The sequence below is a fragment of the Xiphias gladius genome, chromosome 11 (genome assembly GCF_016859285.1).
Source record: "Xiphias gladius isolate SHS-SW01 ecotype Sanya breed wild chromosome 11, ASM1685928v1, whole genome shotgun sequence".
NCBI classification, from domain to species: Eukaryota; Metazoa; Chordata; class Actinopteri; order Istiophoriformes; family Xiphiidae; genus Xiphias; species Xiphias gladius.
In genome coordinates, this window is record NC_053410.1 from 19,572,373 (window position 1) to 19,587,169 (window position 14,797).

A 14,797-nucleotide genomic window follows, 5' to 3' on the forward strand; every position below is an offset into this window, starting at 1 on the left:
GCTGCCTGACTGTGCTGTGCAAAAAAAAAAAAAAAGAGAAAAAGGAAAAAAAGAAAGCTAAAAAGGAGGGGGAAAGAAGAGGGTTGGTTAAGAGAGGGGATGAAGTCACCACCTCTCCACTCTCTCTCAATCTCTTTTTCTCTCCGTCTCTCTCTCTCTCTTTCTCTCTGTCAGGAGCGACAGAACAGAGAGGGGGCTGTAAAGCCTGGCTGTCAAAACTTCCCCGCTGAACCCGAACAGAAAATCTGCTCAGATAAGAAGCGAGAAGTAATGGAGTCAGAATGAGAGACCTCTGTAAGACCTCTTCAATCACAGCTTATCCTCTATGAGGTAATATCCTCAGCTGAAATACGTTCACACACACCCGCACAGCCTCTACCTTACCTCCACCTTGTGGAAGTGCAGAGGAACAGATTCAGCCCTGAGGTGTTGTGGTCTGTTCCAGTGAAAAAATTGCAAGACAAAAAAAGGCTTTCAGAGGCAGATTAAAAAAAAAAAAAAAAAAAAATTCCAGGGTAGTCTGCTAAAATCTGAGGAGAGAATAAGCCTCAGAGGCTCATGCGAGCACCGTCTGTCCAGGAGTGAGAATGCTTTCCTCAGCTCAGAGCCTCCTCTTACCCCATCAGTGAGGACCAGTTGTCACACAGGTTCACAGTTGAATGGAGCAGAACATCCCTGTCGCTCTGCTCCTTAAACCTCGGAGCTGCTGTTATGACAAGTGTGGGGGGCAAGTAACAGTCAAGCAGATGATGACCCCTACCACTCCTTAATGGTGGCCAGGGTTCAACGGAGCACATGTTGGGCTGACTGATTGGAATGGCAAGGGTGGCGTGGGTATGCGAGGGGGGATGGGGATTACTGAGGGGGGCAGACAGCAGAGAAAATATTTGCAGGGAGCAGACGGGAGAATCTGCTTCCACTGGTGAAAGCTTTTCCCAAAAAAGGAACTCTCACTCCTCACTTTGCTGCCCTCCGACGCGACCCCTGCACCTGGTCCAATGGCTCTCCGGAGCAGTTCAGCCACTTACAACGAAACCCAGTGAATACAATGAAAGGGAGGTTATTGCATGCCTTCAACACAGTGCTTTTTCAAAATTAGTGTTCACAAAATATCAACCCATGCAGTAAAATTACATAAGATTTAGAAATAGAAACACTAAAAAAAGGTATTCATTCATGTGCTTTTATGTCTCCAGTGTGACTGTTCTCTTTGGGCCAACAGTGGGACAACTCAGCAGGGCTCCATATGGCAGAGGTAGCCCTGGAGTCGACATAGTTAATGATGCTTTTAAAAGAGCTCTGGTTTCATGATGAAGTCATCTAAGGAAGAGTTTTAATGTGTTGCAGCTTGAAATCAGAGATAAATTCTGCCCAGGATGGGTGGTGTTCACACAAGGCTAGATGGGTGGAGTTCCAGGGGTTTGGCTAACTTCAAAATCCCATTTCCTCATAATGCCGGGCGGGTGGCTCTAAAAGTGTGTGATTTATGTGTGCAGTGAGTACACTGTGTGACTATGACACCATGGTATTCTTAAATGTTGGTTGTGTTCAATTGGAACATTTGGAAATGTGGGAGGTTATTTTTAATTTAGAATCATTTTTTGATGGGAAGGAAATATATATAAACGTCTTTTTGCAAGTCTTGTTGCGTAAAGGCAAACCAGAAACCAATCCACATCTTAGCCTATGATACATCTTGAAGCAAGTAATCAAAAATCCATAACAGATTAACCTCTTTAAATTAGTTTTTCTAACTCTGACAGCTTGACATTTACAACACAACCACAGGGTACACAGAACTTGCAAAGACATAAAATGGATTAGGCTACAGGTCTGCACTGTTTGCAACCATGTTTAATAGTGAGTATTGTTTGATCTATCCTAAAAACAGTCAAGAAGAATTATTATTTTAGTATTTTGTAGTGTAACATATTTATTAACTTCCCATTTATACATGAAGAATATAATGAAAAGATTGCGGTTTTTCACAGAGAGGACTAGCCTAAAAATCATACCTCCTAAATCTTTCTTAGTAACTAAGTGCGCTTTTAGCATTTTGTATAGCATCCTGTAAGACTTGCTAAAAGTTGACTTGTACACTTTTAGGCTATAAAGAATATCTTTATATCCTATGCGAAACTCGTAGTGCAAACCTTTTTTAGTAAAGGTCTTGAAAACTTTGTTGGATTTTAGTCAGGAAGATTTGTTTGTGTATACCCCGTTTTAGCCTGTAAACATTTATAAAGGATGGAAAGTTGTTTGCTCGCAGAGTCACTGTCAGATTAGATTTGAACCAGGTGTCCCACCTCTGCCAACCAAGTCAGATTAAGCTACTGTAACACCTTCCTTATGTTGTTTACCCTGGAAGTCCTCCCTCTCTCTTCACAGCTCTCTTTCACATCTTGTGTGGAATGTGGAAGCTGTGCTGTCCACATCCGTTACAAATAATTTAAACCTCAGCCTTGATCTGAGACCTCTTTATATGTGCCATCTTCCTTTATTTGCATCTTTGAGGGTGGATGTTAAAGTCAAACTAGTTCTGGCCTGATGGCTGATATCACTGCCTCCCAAGATGATAATAAAAACCTGATGCTGTCTCACCACAGGCCCTGGGTGGTGATCGCCCTTGTTAGACATCTTCCATTTTATTAGATTAAGTAAATACGACTTGGAAGACTTGTTCAAGGGGTGATGTCACCGAGGCTGCCCGCATGAAAGGAGAGTGATAGCTGCGGCGGAGGACAGATATGCATGGGAGCTAGAGGGGGTTTGTACTTTTCCACCTAGTATATGTCATCACAAAGGCATGATCAGCCTGCTGGTCAAGTTTCAGTAAAGATAAGATTAAGTTTGTGCTTGGATCGTGATCAGAAAAGAAAAAAGTTTTAAAATGCTTGATATGAAAAGTAAAAGGAAAATGAAAATACTGACTTCACATGTGTTACATCAGGCGTGCTTGGCTTGAGCCTTTTCGTACCCAGAGAGGACTAACCCCAGCACTGGACACTTCTCCAGCTTAGCATTATACAGAAAACATCCTTGATCAACTGAGTTGAACTAAAACGTTCATCTTAAGTCACTAGAATCAAGTCTGTCTTTATTAGTTTTTTATAGTGATGGCTAAAACTGTATTGGTTGATGTTGGATGTCAGGCCTGGATCACCACCAGAATGTAATAATTTCCTTTGTGGCCCAAAACACTATTTTTAAGTTTTTACAAGCAGAACACAACCCAAGCATATTTATACTATTCAGCTACTTTTAACTCTATTTCAACTGAGAGAACAAAAGACTATAGAGACGGTTGATTTCTCTGTTATGCCTGTGAATAACAATGAAACATGAAATGTAAAAGGCAGCAGTAGATAGTGCCACGGAAACTGTAAAGTCATAAATTTGTACTAATGCATATCTGTTATTCTAGCTTTAAATTCCTTTGTTCTTAGCTCACAGGTCTGAACCCACATGTCCTAGCCTCTCAGATGTGTCACCTGTGGGCTTTTGTACCTCAGCCACCAAAGCTAATACAAAGCATAAACAACGAAACGATTTGTGCTTGAACAGAACAACATGACAGCTGCAGTTCATGGACAAGGGAAAATATAAACACATTAGAAAAGCCACATTTACAGCATTTACTTCATGATGTTCGCATGGGTTTTTCCCAACCCAAATCTCTTCGGCCCGAGCACAGACTGGGTTGCAACATAGTTTATGACTGAGCTTCAATCAAATCCTCTTAAATCACTGATTTAATAATAACATAATTGTGACACCCTGTTTTGATGCTCACCTGAGGCTTTATTTGACCTAATGAGACTTCATGCTTATCAGGTGAGCATCAACACACCTGTGGTACTTAATCCTGGGAGTCCTGTTTCAAACGTTTCTTCCGAACATGTCCACTCTTATCACAGTCATGAAGAGCCAAAGCAAGCTCAAGCATTGGATGACATCATATGCAATAAATTGCCATCTTAGTCAGTCAGTTCTCATTGTTTAGAGAGAGAGACAGCGCCAAGTTTTCCTCACAGCAGAAAGAGGCAAGCAGAGACAATGAAACTCAACCGTCTGCCATGACGCATACATTTTTTATCTATTAAACTGTAGCAGCATTGTTCCAAAAAACATTGCATTGTGTAAAATATATTCCACCTTATTAAATATGCAAAAATAATGGCATGTTATAGGTCACATTTATGGGTGGTTATCATGCAGAGTGGCTTTTTTAAAGGTAACTGACATCAGTTATGCCATGATCTCTGGTCTCCTCTTGCAGCATTTCCTCCAGGCAAACATATAACCCACAATATTTGTTCTATTCAGCCTCCAACTTTGGCAGCAAGGTGGTATCGTAGGTACAGAAACAGTTTCAGAAGCCTGTGTCACTAATTATGTTGAAATAAAAAGGCGGGAGTCAGACCTGGCTTTAAGACAAGAGGGCTTTTATTTTGACTCAGACCTAATAAATGGATTTCTTGTCCTACCATAACAACTGGCCTTGGCATTAGAAAAAATACATCAGGCGGGACAGTTGGGAAACAGTAATTTGGGAGAAGTAAGAAAAGTTTAAGATCAACAGATGCTTTCACTGGCTCTTAAAAAAGCTGATAATTCTAAGTCAACATTCAGGCTTGTCCACCAAGTCAATGAACTGGTCAGCACAGCAAGGAAATTTGTAGAAGATCAAATGTATCCACTTTGCAGTTAGTTTGTGTCTCTACTTCTGGACCAGAGGCCATTTGATGATTGCCAGCCATCAGATAATTTGTTCTCAACAAGTATAAGGGTCTCTGTGAATGAATTGATTTTGCTTGGCTGTATTAAAAAGGTTTGGGAATTCAAATACGTATCATTTTTGGTCACGCCAGCAGTGTGCCCCTAGCAGTTCCAGTGTCGGTCTGTCTGTCGATCAGTTGGTCCACTACTTTGGTCCAGGCTGAAACAACCTTTGGCTGGTTTGCCATGAAATTTGGTATTTGTATTTACATTCATGTTAGAGGATAAATCCTTGTGACTTAGGGGATAATAGGACCAAGAGGTTGACATTTTTGGCGTTTAGTGAAATGTCTATACAACCAGGATAAACTGCCATGATATTTGGCAGAGAAATTCAAGTCCCCATGAGGATAAATTGTAGTAACATTGGTGATCCTATAACTTCCATCTAGCACCACCATCAAGTTAAAAATTTAAGCTCTCAACTTTGGATTATGACCAAATACCTACAAAACTTACGATTTTACCATCAGCCTCACGTGCAATTTTTTTTTGTTTTTATTTAGCAAATGTTACCATGCTAACACACCAAACTAAGATGGTTAACATGGTTAAACATCCGCATATTACCATTGTCATTGTGAGCATGTCAGCATGCTGACATTAGCGTTTAGCTGAAAACACTGCTGTGCCTAAGTACAGCCTCACAGAACTGCTCGTATGGCTGTACACTCGTAATCTTGTTATTTCATTGATTCATATTTGTTTAAATGTGATCTGGTGCCAAAACCCTTTTCCAATTTGTACCTGTTATTTAAATCTATAATTAAAATGGAGTCTAATAAAACAATGCTCCATAGAAAGCAGTTCCCCTTCTCCACGCTGCTTTCGTTTGAGAAGCAGAGCAAGCAGGGACACACTGTGTCATACAGGCCGTTCTTGTACTTTTTTCTGAGTACAATTTGAAGCTACCCTCAGGTGACAGTCAGGCTGGATGGCGGGATGAGGTCACTCCATCATGTGACATCATAGTTTCACATGGCAACCGTGCTCCGGCAGCAGGAAGCAATTTTCCCATATCAAAGGTTGAAAAACCGAAAAAAGCTGCACCTTATTTTTGCCCTCTCCAAAAGTATCAATCACCTTGAGAGGGAGGCTTAACATTTAACCTCTGATGTCATTCCAGCGGCAGGTTAGGTGCCTTCAAGCCTTAATTTGGAAGCTCTGTTGACCTTGTGGTGTGATTTATTAATCACATACAGGAAATTTAATCATACGCTGCAGCCGGCCTTGAGTTTATTTCTTGCCTGTGTGTTTGACATCTGAATCGGCCAGTGTTGCCAAGTGGAGAGGGTTGTTAAACTTTTTGAATGCATAAACAAGGAATCAAGAAAGAGGTGAACCTACATATTTACATTTAAACATTTACACGTCCAGACGTTTGATGGATCTGCTCTGTAATCATGATGTACTTCAAAACTTCACATGAGAAACAGAGGAAGAAAGAGAAAACTGTTTCATCTGAGTGCTTCAGGCAAACGGAAAAATGCAGGCAAGCCAAAGTACATCTTGAGTCATTTTTGAACAGCACTATTGCGTTGCAGATTAGTTTAATGTTTTGGTTGAGGTCATTCATCTTTGTCATTTTCTAATTGGAGGTAAACAAGAAAATACCAACAAATACACAGAAATCTTGTAAAAACACTCATTTTATCTCACCATGAAGACGTCATTACACTTCACCTCAAAGAGTCTGGATTTAATACAGGACAGACGAATGTAATTTTTTTTCCTGCTTTGACATACAAGGTGGCCTTGAGGGCTTTACATAACAAGCCAGACCTACCTGAAAGTTCTGCGTTATTGTTTGCCTCGCTCATGTCACCTCCTGTTAGTGGAATGGATGAGCTCATTGCTGACACCAGTCTGAGCTATGCACAGCTTGCCGATGCTAAACCTCAGCTGACAAACACAATAACACCAGTGGTTTACTTTTACAAAATAAAACTCAGTGACAATGCATTGTTTGTTTCCTGAGTCGAATGACAATTTTCAACACATAAAAAGGCAAATGGAAGTTTAAGCAGACATGCTATAATTTTGGAAAGTTCAATTGCTATTTGTGAGCATGAACATCTTGGGTACCATCGAAAGTCAAAACTCGGGGGCTCAATTTGTGCTTACATAAAGTACTAGAGGACATTTTACTTTCAAATAACCTTTACCTCACTGCAGACCTACCAGTGAAAAAGCAGAAATTGTTCACATTTCTGGGTATTGGAGCTCACAAAGGCCTATTCTCTAGTAGTAATAACCCAGACTGCCGTCTCTCTGCATAGATTATTGCACACATGTCAGGACTGTGAAAAGCATTTGAATTATATTTCAGGCCAAAGTGTTACTCTAAAGAGACTGCATGTGACAAAGCAATGCTTCTCACATTCCAGGTTAAAGATATATTCATGGATGACAAGAAAGACACGCAAACAGTACTTTATTCGAGCATCTTATCAGGATGATAGAAGCAGTTGGAAGTGTCTTCACATAGGGCGTGGGATAACAATCGGGTTTAAAACAGGTGTTGTGCAATCTATAAAACAACTGTCCCTAATGTGTGGGGGAAAGAGGGTTGAGGTGGGGCTCTCCTGGGACAAAAATAGAAAGTGAGCCACATAATTAAAGCGAAAATACTTCTTGCTGCCAGTTGTCTCTTCTGTTGCAGTCAATCTGAAAGACCCTGTGGAATGGTAATTATTTTATCCCAATGTCCGTGATAGTAATTAGTATCAGTATCAGTATCATGCAAACAGAAAAAAAAGCTAAACTGCATCAATAACACAACATCACAAAAATAGAATTGAATGAAAATGTTGTAGGAGAATGGAGTGTAACAATGCAGATGACAAACACGCAGGGAAACAACCTTTTTAGCCTCAGAGTGAGATTACCGAGGCTTAAATGCACTTTCATGCCTGCCCTAGTTTGTGCTGCTGAATTGAAACCAAAAACATCTTCTTCCCTTCATTTGGGTTTTTTAGGGTGGTGATAGAGCAACAAACACACAAACAAACAAAATCCCCCCGTGCACTACTACTAGTTTTAGAACCTCTGCAACAGCAACAAAAAAAATCTTTATTATTTATTTGTTCTATGCTTTAATTTCAGAAGCACTTTGACTTTACACTATGGGAAATTTCAGTGTTCTAAAACTTTGGACTGGTAGTGTACCCTAAACAGCTGCTCCATAGCCTGTCTAATCGAGGTCAACAAGAAACCACAGAACTGCAGTTTTAATGAAGCTTAACTAACACTTAAAGTTTAATTTCTTGTACTTCACCAAACCAAACAGACTTTAGTGTCATTCTCAGTAAACACAACATTGCATTTTATCACAAATGCAATGCAATAATAAATGGAATTCTTTATTCTGTTTTCTCAATCTTTACTTGACTTTCAAGTCAGAGGTCAACTACAGCATAGTCACAAAGGTCAAACCTGCTCTCACCAATCCTAAGAGCTGCCTAACCATTTTTGCACGTTTTTATGACCAGAGTGGAAATGATAATACTCTATTAAATCACTCATCTGTTAGGATTTTAAGATTTGTCCAATAACTGTATAGCCACATGACTTTACTTATAAACTACGGCTTGTTGGTTAATTGGTAATTGGAAACATAGCCATACCAATAAAAATCTGCTACAAAGTACTAATTTCACTCCTATTTCTGAGCAATTCAAATGAACCATAAGCGAGAAAATGACCTAAGGCGCATACCAATCGTCTTCTTTAGAAACTCACAGAGAGAAGCTCTGTTCATTTAATAACCCCCCAAATTAAAGGAAAATGTATGATTTAATCATCTGGCCACAGAGTTAGATCATAGTCTATGACATCATTCTGGACTGCTTAATGCTGTTGACCAAATACAGCTATAGCGGAAGTCAAATCAGTACATTAAACATCCGTGGGATATCTGTGCACACTGTAGCGCAACACCAGCCTTAGCGGGTCGATGCATGTGTTTGTGTAATGACCGTTAAGACTTAAGAAAGGCAGAGTATTACCATTTTTGAGGCGATGGCCACAACACCATGACTGTGCTCTACTGCAAGAATGTAGCTTATTTTGGGCTCATGCAATGGAAATACATAGTGGAAACTATGGAAGAACCTCGGTAAGTCCATTATAGTGTAGAACATGATAATGACATTTTCAGGCAATTTCCTTACAGTAATTGAATATAGCAGAGAAGCCGAAAAATAATACTTAAGTATCATAGTTCTTGTTCTTCATGTCAACATCAACAAACAGTTCTTTCCCTTTCCTTTCATTTATTGGTTTATTTTGCATGGAGTTGGTTTTACTTTTCATAATAACTGCACACTTTGGACTTTTATGTGCCATGGTAAAGAAAAAGGTTAACCAAATGAGCCGTTTCTAAGCAGAGGCTATATTTTTCTCTGCCACAAAGCATTGCAAAGCTCTTCCATCACTAGGCCTACCCAAGAATACCGAACGACAGTTGGTTTTAGCAGTTGTTGTTGACTTGCAGAGCTATGCTGCAGTTGGGCAACTCCTGTTCTCTGTCAATGCATAACAACAGACAGACACCACATGTGCTGGCTATAAAGTTTGTAAAACACACCACTAAGCAAATGTGTCAAAGAGTGGCTCACCAGGGCGGTTGGGTGACGCAATCTGTGCAAATGCTGACAGGTGGGATGGCAGGCTCGACTCTTTAGGCAGAACAAACTGGGTGTAGCTTCAAGAGATTACAAAGACTTTCACTGGGCTGGGCTGGAATCTCTGTTCCTCTGAGATGAGAAACTCACTTCTTGCAACTTTTACTCACATATTACCTCTGTATAGCGAAGTCAGACCAGAGAAAAATCTCTACATGTTTATGAAATCACTTTAACTACTGTTTTAACCAGATAATGGCAGCTGTAAGCATAATTTTCGGAAATAAACAAGCCAGCTCCACTCCTTTTCTCTTTGTTGGTGAGTAGGCAGCATCATTCCGATATTATAGACTGAGGCCAGGCACAACATCTAATAGGGGAAGTTGTATGCGTGCCTTAGTATAATATTGGTGTATTACATCCCATATGATTATGCAATATGAGGTTTGAATGTACTAGCTCAAAAACAAAACAATTACCCAAAATAACATCCTGTGTCCCAGACATGTGATCATTTATATAAACTTATCCACGCCATTTCCAAAAATTCCTGGGCCCACATCCAGACAATAACATCATCTAACAACAACAGTGTAATGTCAATAGAGAATGAGAAAAGGACGGCTGAGTGGACAGCTAAAATTTTTTTATCTGGATCTAACAGGTGGAGAAAGAGAACATAAGACTTCTAAAAACAGGATTTTTATTGAACTGACATTGCATCTATATTGGTTCTACAAAAGCAACAAACTACAGAGATCTAGATGTTTTAACTTTTTGAGTGATAATAATTTTAGAATTGACTGCACCTGCAATGTATTGTAACCTTTATTTCAGTGGCTGTCCGTCCGTGGTCACTAATCACCTATCAGAGCTCCAAGGGGACAGCCATGGACAGCTGTTGTTTTGGCAGCCCCAGCCACAGTCTCACCATTGTGCATGGTGTGCAGCTGGCATGGGGTTGGAATGCCTGCACACAATGATCAATCAAAGCCCCTCCTAAGTGAACCAGACCTGTGCAGTGATACGGGCAGATCCATGGCAGCTGTAACATGGCTCCTCGGTGCCATAATCCTTTTACAAGGCTCTACTTTCACTCCGGCCTGACCATTTGGAGCCAAGCTGATCGGAATAAAGCCACCCCTTTGTAATTCAATGCTTTTAAAAAAATTAGGTAGCAAAATCAAGTTGCATGTGGTTTCATATTTACAGTCTAGACGTGTGAAACAGACTGTTTAATGGGATCCACTAAAATTCACTGTATGGGACAGGCTTCACATACTACGAAATGGCAAGTTCCACCAAACTTGTTCTCATTTATCCTCGGCCCCATCACCTGGACCTCCGTTACAGTTGGATTAGGTCAGTACGAACCTCAGATGAAGGCTATTTTGTTCTCCAGCCCAGGCAAGCTGCCCAAGAGCACATTCTTATTTATTGACAGCATTGCCCTGGAAGTAGCGCTTGCAAGATGTAGGACTTTATATCAAACACAAATTCATACCCAATAATTTCCCAATTTGACCTCAATCTTACACTGGAGTAAGATGAGCTTGTTAGTCTTATTTAGTGTCCAAATACACTGGCCTTGCACCAGCCTGTGTCAGTATGCTCCTACCATGCTAAACTTCACACTAAAACACTGAGATTTCCCGGGATGCGGCTTGATAACTGACCATGGGCTTTCAGTCCTCGCGAATTGCCGTCACACAAGCAGCCAACACAGAGTATCAGATGATTAAGTACATTGCCCGAGCGTACCTCAACCAGGCCAACTGGATCATCTGGTCACATTATCTGACCACTAATCCAACGGCAGGGATCATATTCTTAGAGACATTCTGGGCAGGAGTCTATGTATGTGGGGCCGCGACGGCTTGCCGGCCCCATGGGCAATCCAAAACATGTGTAACAGCGCCATCTACTGCTGCAATTACATTGTTGTGCGTGACAGAAACAGCCACCCGGGTTGCTACAACTGTATGCAACGGGTGCGTGGGTTTCATCAGCTTGCTCCGTCACTTTCCTTCACCAACTCAGTCTGTTAAAAGCCTGGTTTCCGACCTTTCTGACTTGTGATGGGTGTATTAGGGCCTCAATGTGGATGTGAGTTATAAGCAGTGTGAACAAAAATATATTTTTTCTTCTCAGATGGTACCATTTGAAGGATTTTTAAATCAAGGGAAAAAAAAAAGAAAAAAATAGAGACAAGTCATGAAAAAATAAGCATGGTTTTGTGTAATTGAAATATATATTTTCTTTCTTTATTTTCTCTTTAATTATCTTTGACACCTCAAATTTATATTGAGACCCCATGGGGGTCCTGACCCCGCAGGTAGGGAACCACTATGTTATTCTACATTGTTTATACCTCCTTGACAAGGGTACTGTCACGCCCCCCCCCCCAACATCTCCCAGGGCCCCCCAAAAGTACCAAGTTCCCTTTGCATTCAGTTGGTTTTTGGTAAGGCCTTTTTCCACCATAGACAAATGCCATAGTAGGAAAAGCACAGGTTTTACTAACAACATTAACAATGGCTCTCTTCCATTCAAGTGTGCCAGTAAGTCATAACGTGTCTTACAGGGAGGCCTTATGTCAGAATCTAGTTATGAGACATGGATTATTTTTGTCTTATATTGTTCTCACATGGCGCACATTCCTGTGTCAAATCAAACACGCACAAACTAACCGACACACGGCAAAAGCTGGATTGAATTGGCGCTATTTCGTCACAGGCCCGTGTCTGAATTTCTGGGCATCTAATGAAGCAGCTGCCATGTATAGTCGACCGTTTGCACTGCGCTTAATGGAAACTTGGAGGCAACGTGTAGAGCTAAATATACAATACACGGAGGTTGGGAGGGGGGGCCACTGGCCAAACAAAAACTTTTAACCCTGCACCTCTGAACAGGTTAATCCTGTTAATGCTGCTCAAAAAACACTCAACCTTCCCTTGGGGAATGTAAAGAATCCCCTTGATGAGGACTGAGTAGACGTCGGCGCTAACCTGTACATCGGTAAACTTACTGCTTCGAATAACCGGCAGTATGAGTAAAAAAATTCAGAAATTCACACGGTGAGTTTTCAGCGTGAAAATGACGGGGGGGGGGGTCTCTCTCGAGGATGACAGCAGCCAACAGCGGGTGCTAGTGGCCGCCTCTCCGCCCAACACGTCACGAGGGAGTCGGTGAAGGCTCCCAGTGGGTGGAACTGGTGCCGGGATGCCGGACTGTTCCTTAAATGTATCGAGTATTTCGAGTTTTCGAGTATCTAGTGTTGCGCAACTTTCAGGCCACAAGAGGGCAGTACACACCCACATGACATGCTGGATACCCTGTGGGAATTAAACAATATGCTTCATTGTCCTTTCCAGAATATTAAGCTGCATGTTACATGAAGCTGGGGAAAAAATTGGGAAATCGAGGAGTTTTTTTTTGCTTAAATGTGATAATACTGTGTTGACGCTGCGTGTGTGCTTTCACAGTAGATAAACAAAACTCTACTGACTCCTGTGTATGCTGTATCGTGACACGCATAGGAGAGCCGTTATGAGCAGCAGCTGGCAGTTAGTTTGTTAACATACAAGCCGGATAGGCAGGAGACGGCGAAAGCTTTTGTCAGTGTGCGACTTTCGAGAAGGAGGATATGGCTATTTCCTGGAAGCAGTAGGTATCAGCGTGAACTGGAATCGTATCGAACTCGTAAAACTACCAGTAGAAAAGATTAGTTCGTTCGCTTTGGGCGCGCACTAGATAGCACTGCCTATCGAAACACCAGTTAACCACAACCGACTCGACCTGAAGGTAGCGAAATCATATTCCTCTATTGGTGTGATTATCTGTTATCTAACCGGCTCTTAGGGCTGGATATAAACGCCGTTGTGTTATCTCTTGCTCTTTTATTCAGTTCATGTTAGCTAGCTAACATTTAAACAAGGTAGCTTCTACAGATTAGCTTTAGTCCAGCTAGCAGCAGCTTCTCCCCCCGGACAGTTGGTTATCAAACAGCTGGATGCAGGGGTGCTAATATCGATACACGGTAATTGTTACAATTGATGTGAGACGATTGACTCTGGCGTTTGGGTCGCCTTCCCTTATAGGCGTGTGTTGTCCCTGTCTGATAGCTAACCTCGACTAGCCGGTGTATGAGGCGTTTACTGGACTGTGGGAACCGGGTTACAGCTCAATGTCACCGGGTCTAGATTAGCTTTATCAATCAACGATTTGTGTGTCCCCAATATACACTGCCAACCGAGATCAGTGCTCTATTATGCATCGATTTTTTTATTTTTTATTTATTTTTTTGGTCCGGTAACCGAGTCCCATTATGTACAAAGTCACTGCGGTCTTACGAAGTTGCCATGGCTAGTCATCTGATATTAACAGTATTCTGTTGAGTGGGTCAGGAGGGTGTAGAATCTGCTTTCCACGGAGTTCGGGTCTCACAACGGTGTCCCTGTTCTCAAAGTCAACGTCAGGAAGCCACAGAGTGAGAACTGCGAAAATTGCTGTTTAATTAATTCAGAGAAAACTACTACTACAACTTATTTACTGCAGCAAGGGTAAGGCAGTGTAGCCAACACGCTGTAACGGTCTTTGCATTTTGAGGAGTCAGTTTACTCCAAGTTTGGTCTTGGGTTTACGTGGCAGCTTTGACAGGATGCTCGGAAACACTGACAAAGTGGTAAACAAAACAATTACTCTAATAAACTTAAGACTCACATTTGCCTGTTGCCTAGATCGGGCCTGTGTTGCTTTGCAGAGATGTGTGGGCTTGAAATAGAGAGGTCTATGTTAAATGGTCTTGTGGGGGTTTATTTTTAAGAGCAAACAAAGGTTGGAGGTCAGTGAGAAAGTGAGTCACTGCGACGGAATAAGCAGGGGCACATAGGCTTTAGCAAGCGGCAGGTTCACTTGTTTTTCAGAAGTTTCGGGGCTATTTCTGAACGACACACGCTTAGTGAGTGAATATTAACCTGACAGTCTTTCACGTTTTGCTGGATATATTGTTGAGTTACAAGCTGCCATCAAACTAGGAGCTGCAGATCTTGCCTCGGGTTTTCTTAGTTTTCATCAGACATTTTTCATTTTGAATTGTGCAAGGCCAACTGCCAAGATAGCCAAATGACAGTTTCATCATTGCTCTCTTTTCGCTAGATTAGAAACACTCATTTTATAACACCTCAGTCATCTGATAGTCGTTCAGTAAAGAACTGAAGAATACTGAAGCAGTTTGCCTAATGATGTACATAAAGCATTTTTATTGATTGGGTATTGCCTGAAAGGGATGCATATGTATTTATATGATGCTATATTTAAAACTTCTGTAGTGCAGTGGCAGGCCACAGGGTTAAGAGTGAACAGAAAGAAATAAGAGTGGTAGGTGTAAGTCT

At 41.3% G+C, this 14,797-nt stretch overlaps 1 protein-coding gene across 8 annotated transcripts in view; it reads left to right on the top strand.

Annotated features, from left to right (window-relative positions):
* Window positions 1-12,796: 12,796 nt before the first annotated feature.
* klhdc3 (kelch domain containing 3) overlaps window positions 12,797-14,797 on the top strand; it is a 32,652-nt gene continuing 30,651 nt past the window's right edge. For 5 of the 8 annotated variants that reach the window (XR_005708360.1, XR_005708361.1, XR_005708362.1 and 2 more), the window contains exon 1: window positions 13,081-13,208. The gene's annotated coding sequence lies outside the window, so the exon portion shown is untranslated. The other 3 variants (XM_040138998.1, XM_040138997.1, XM_040138999.1) reach the window with 3 other exon arrangements.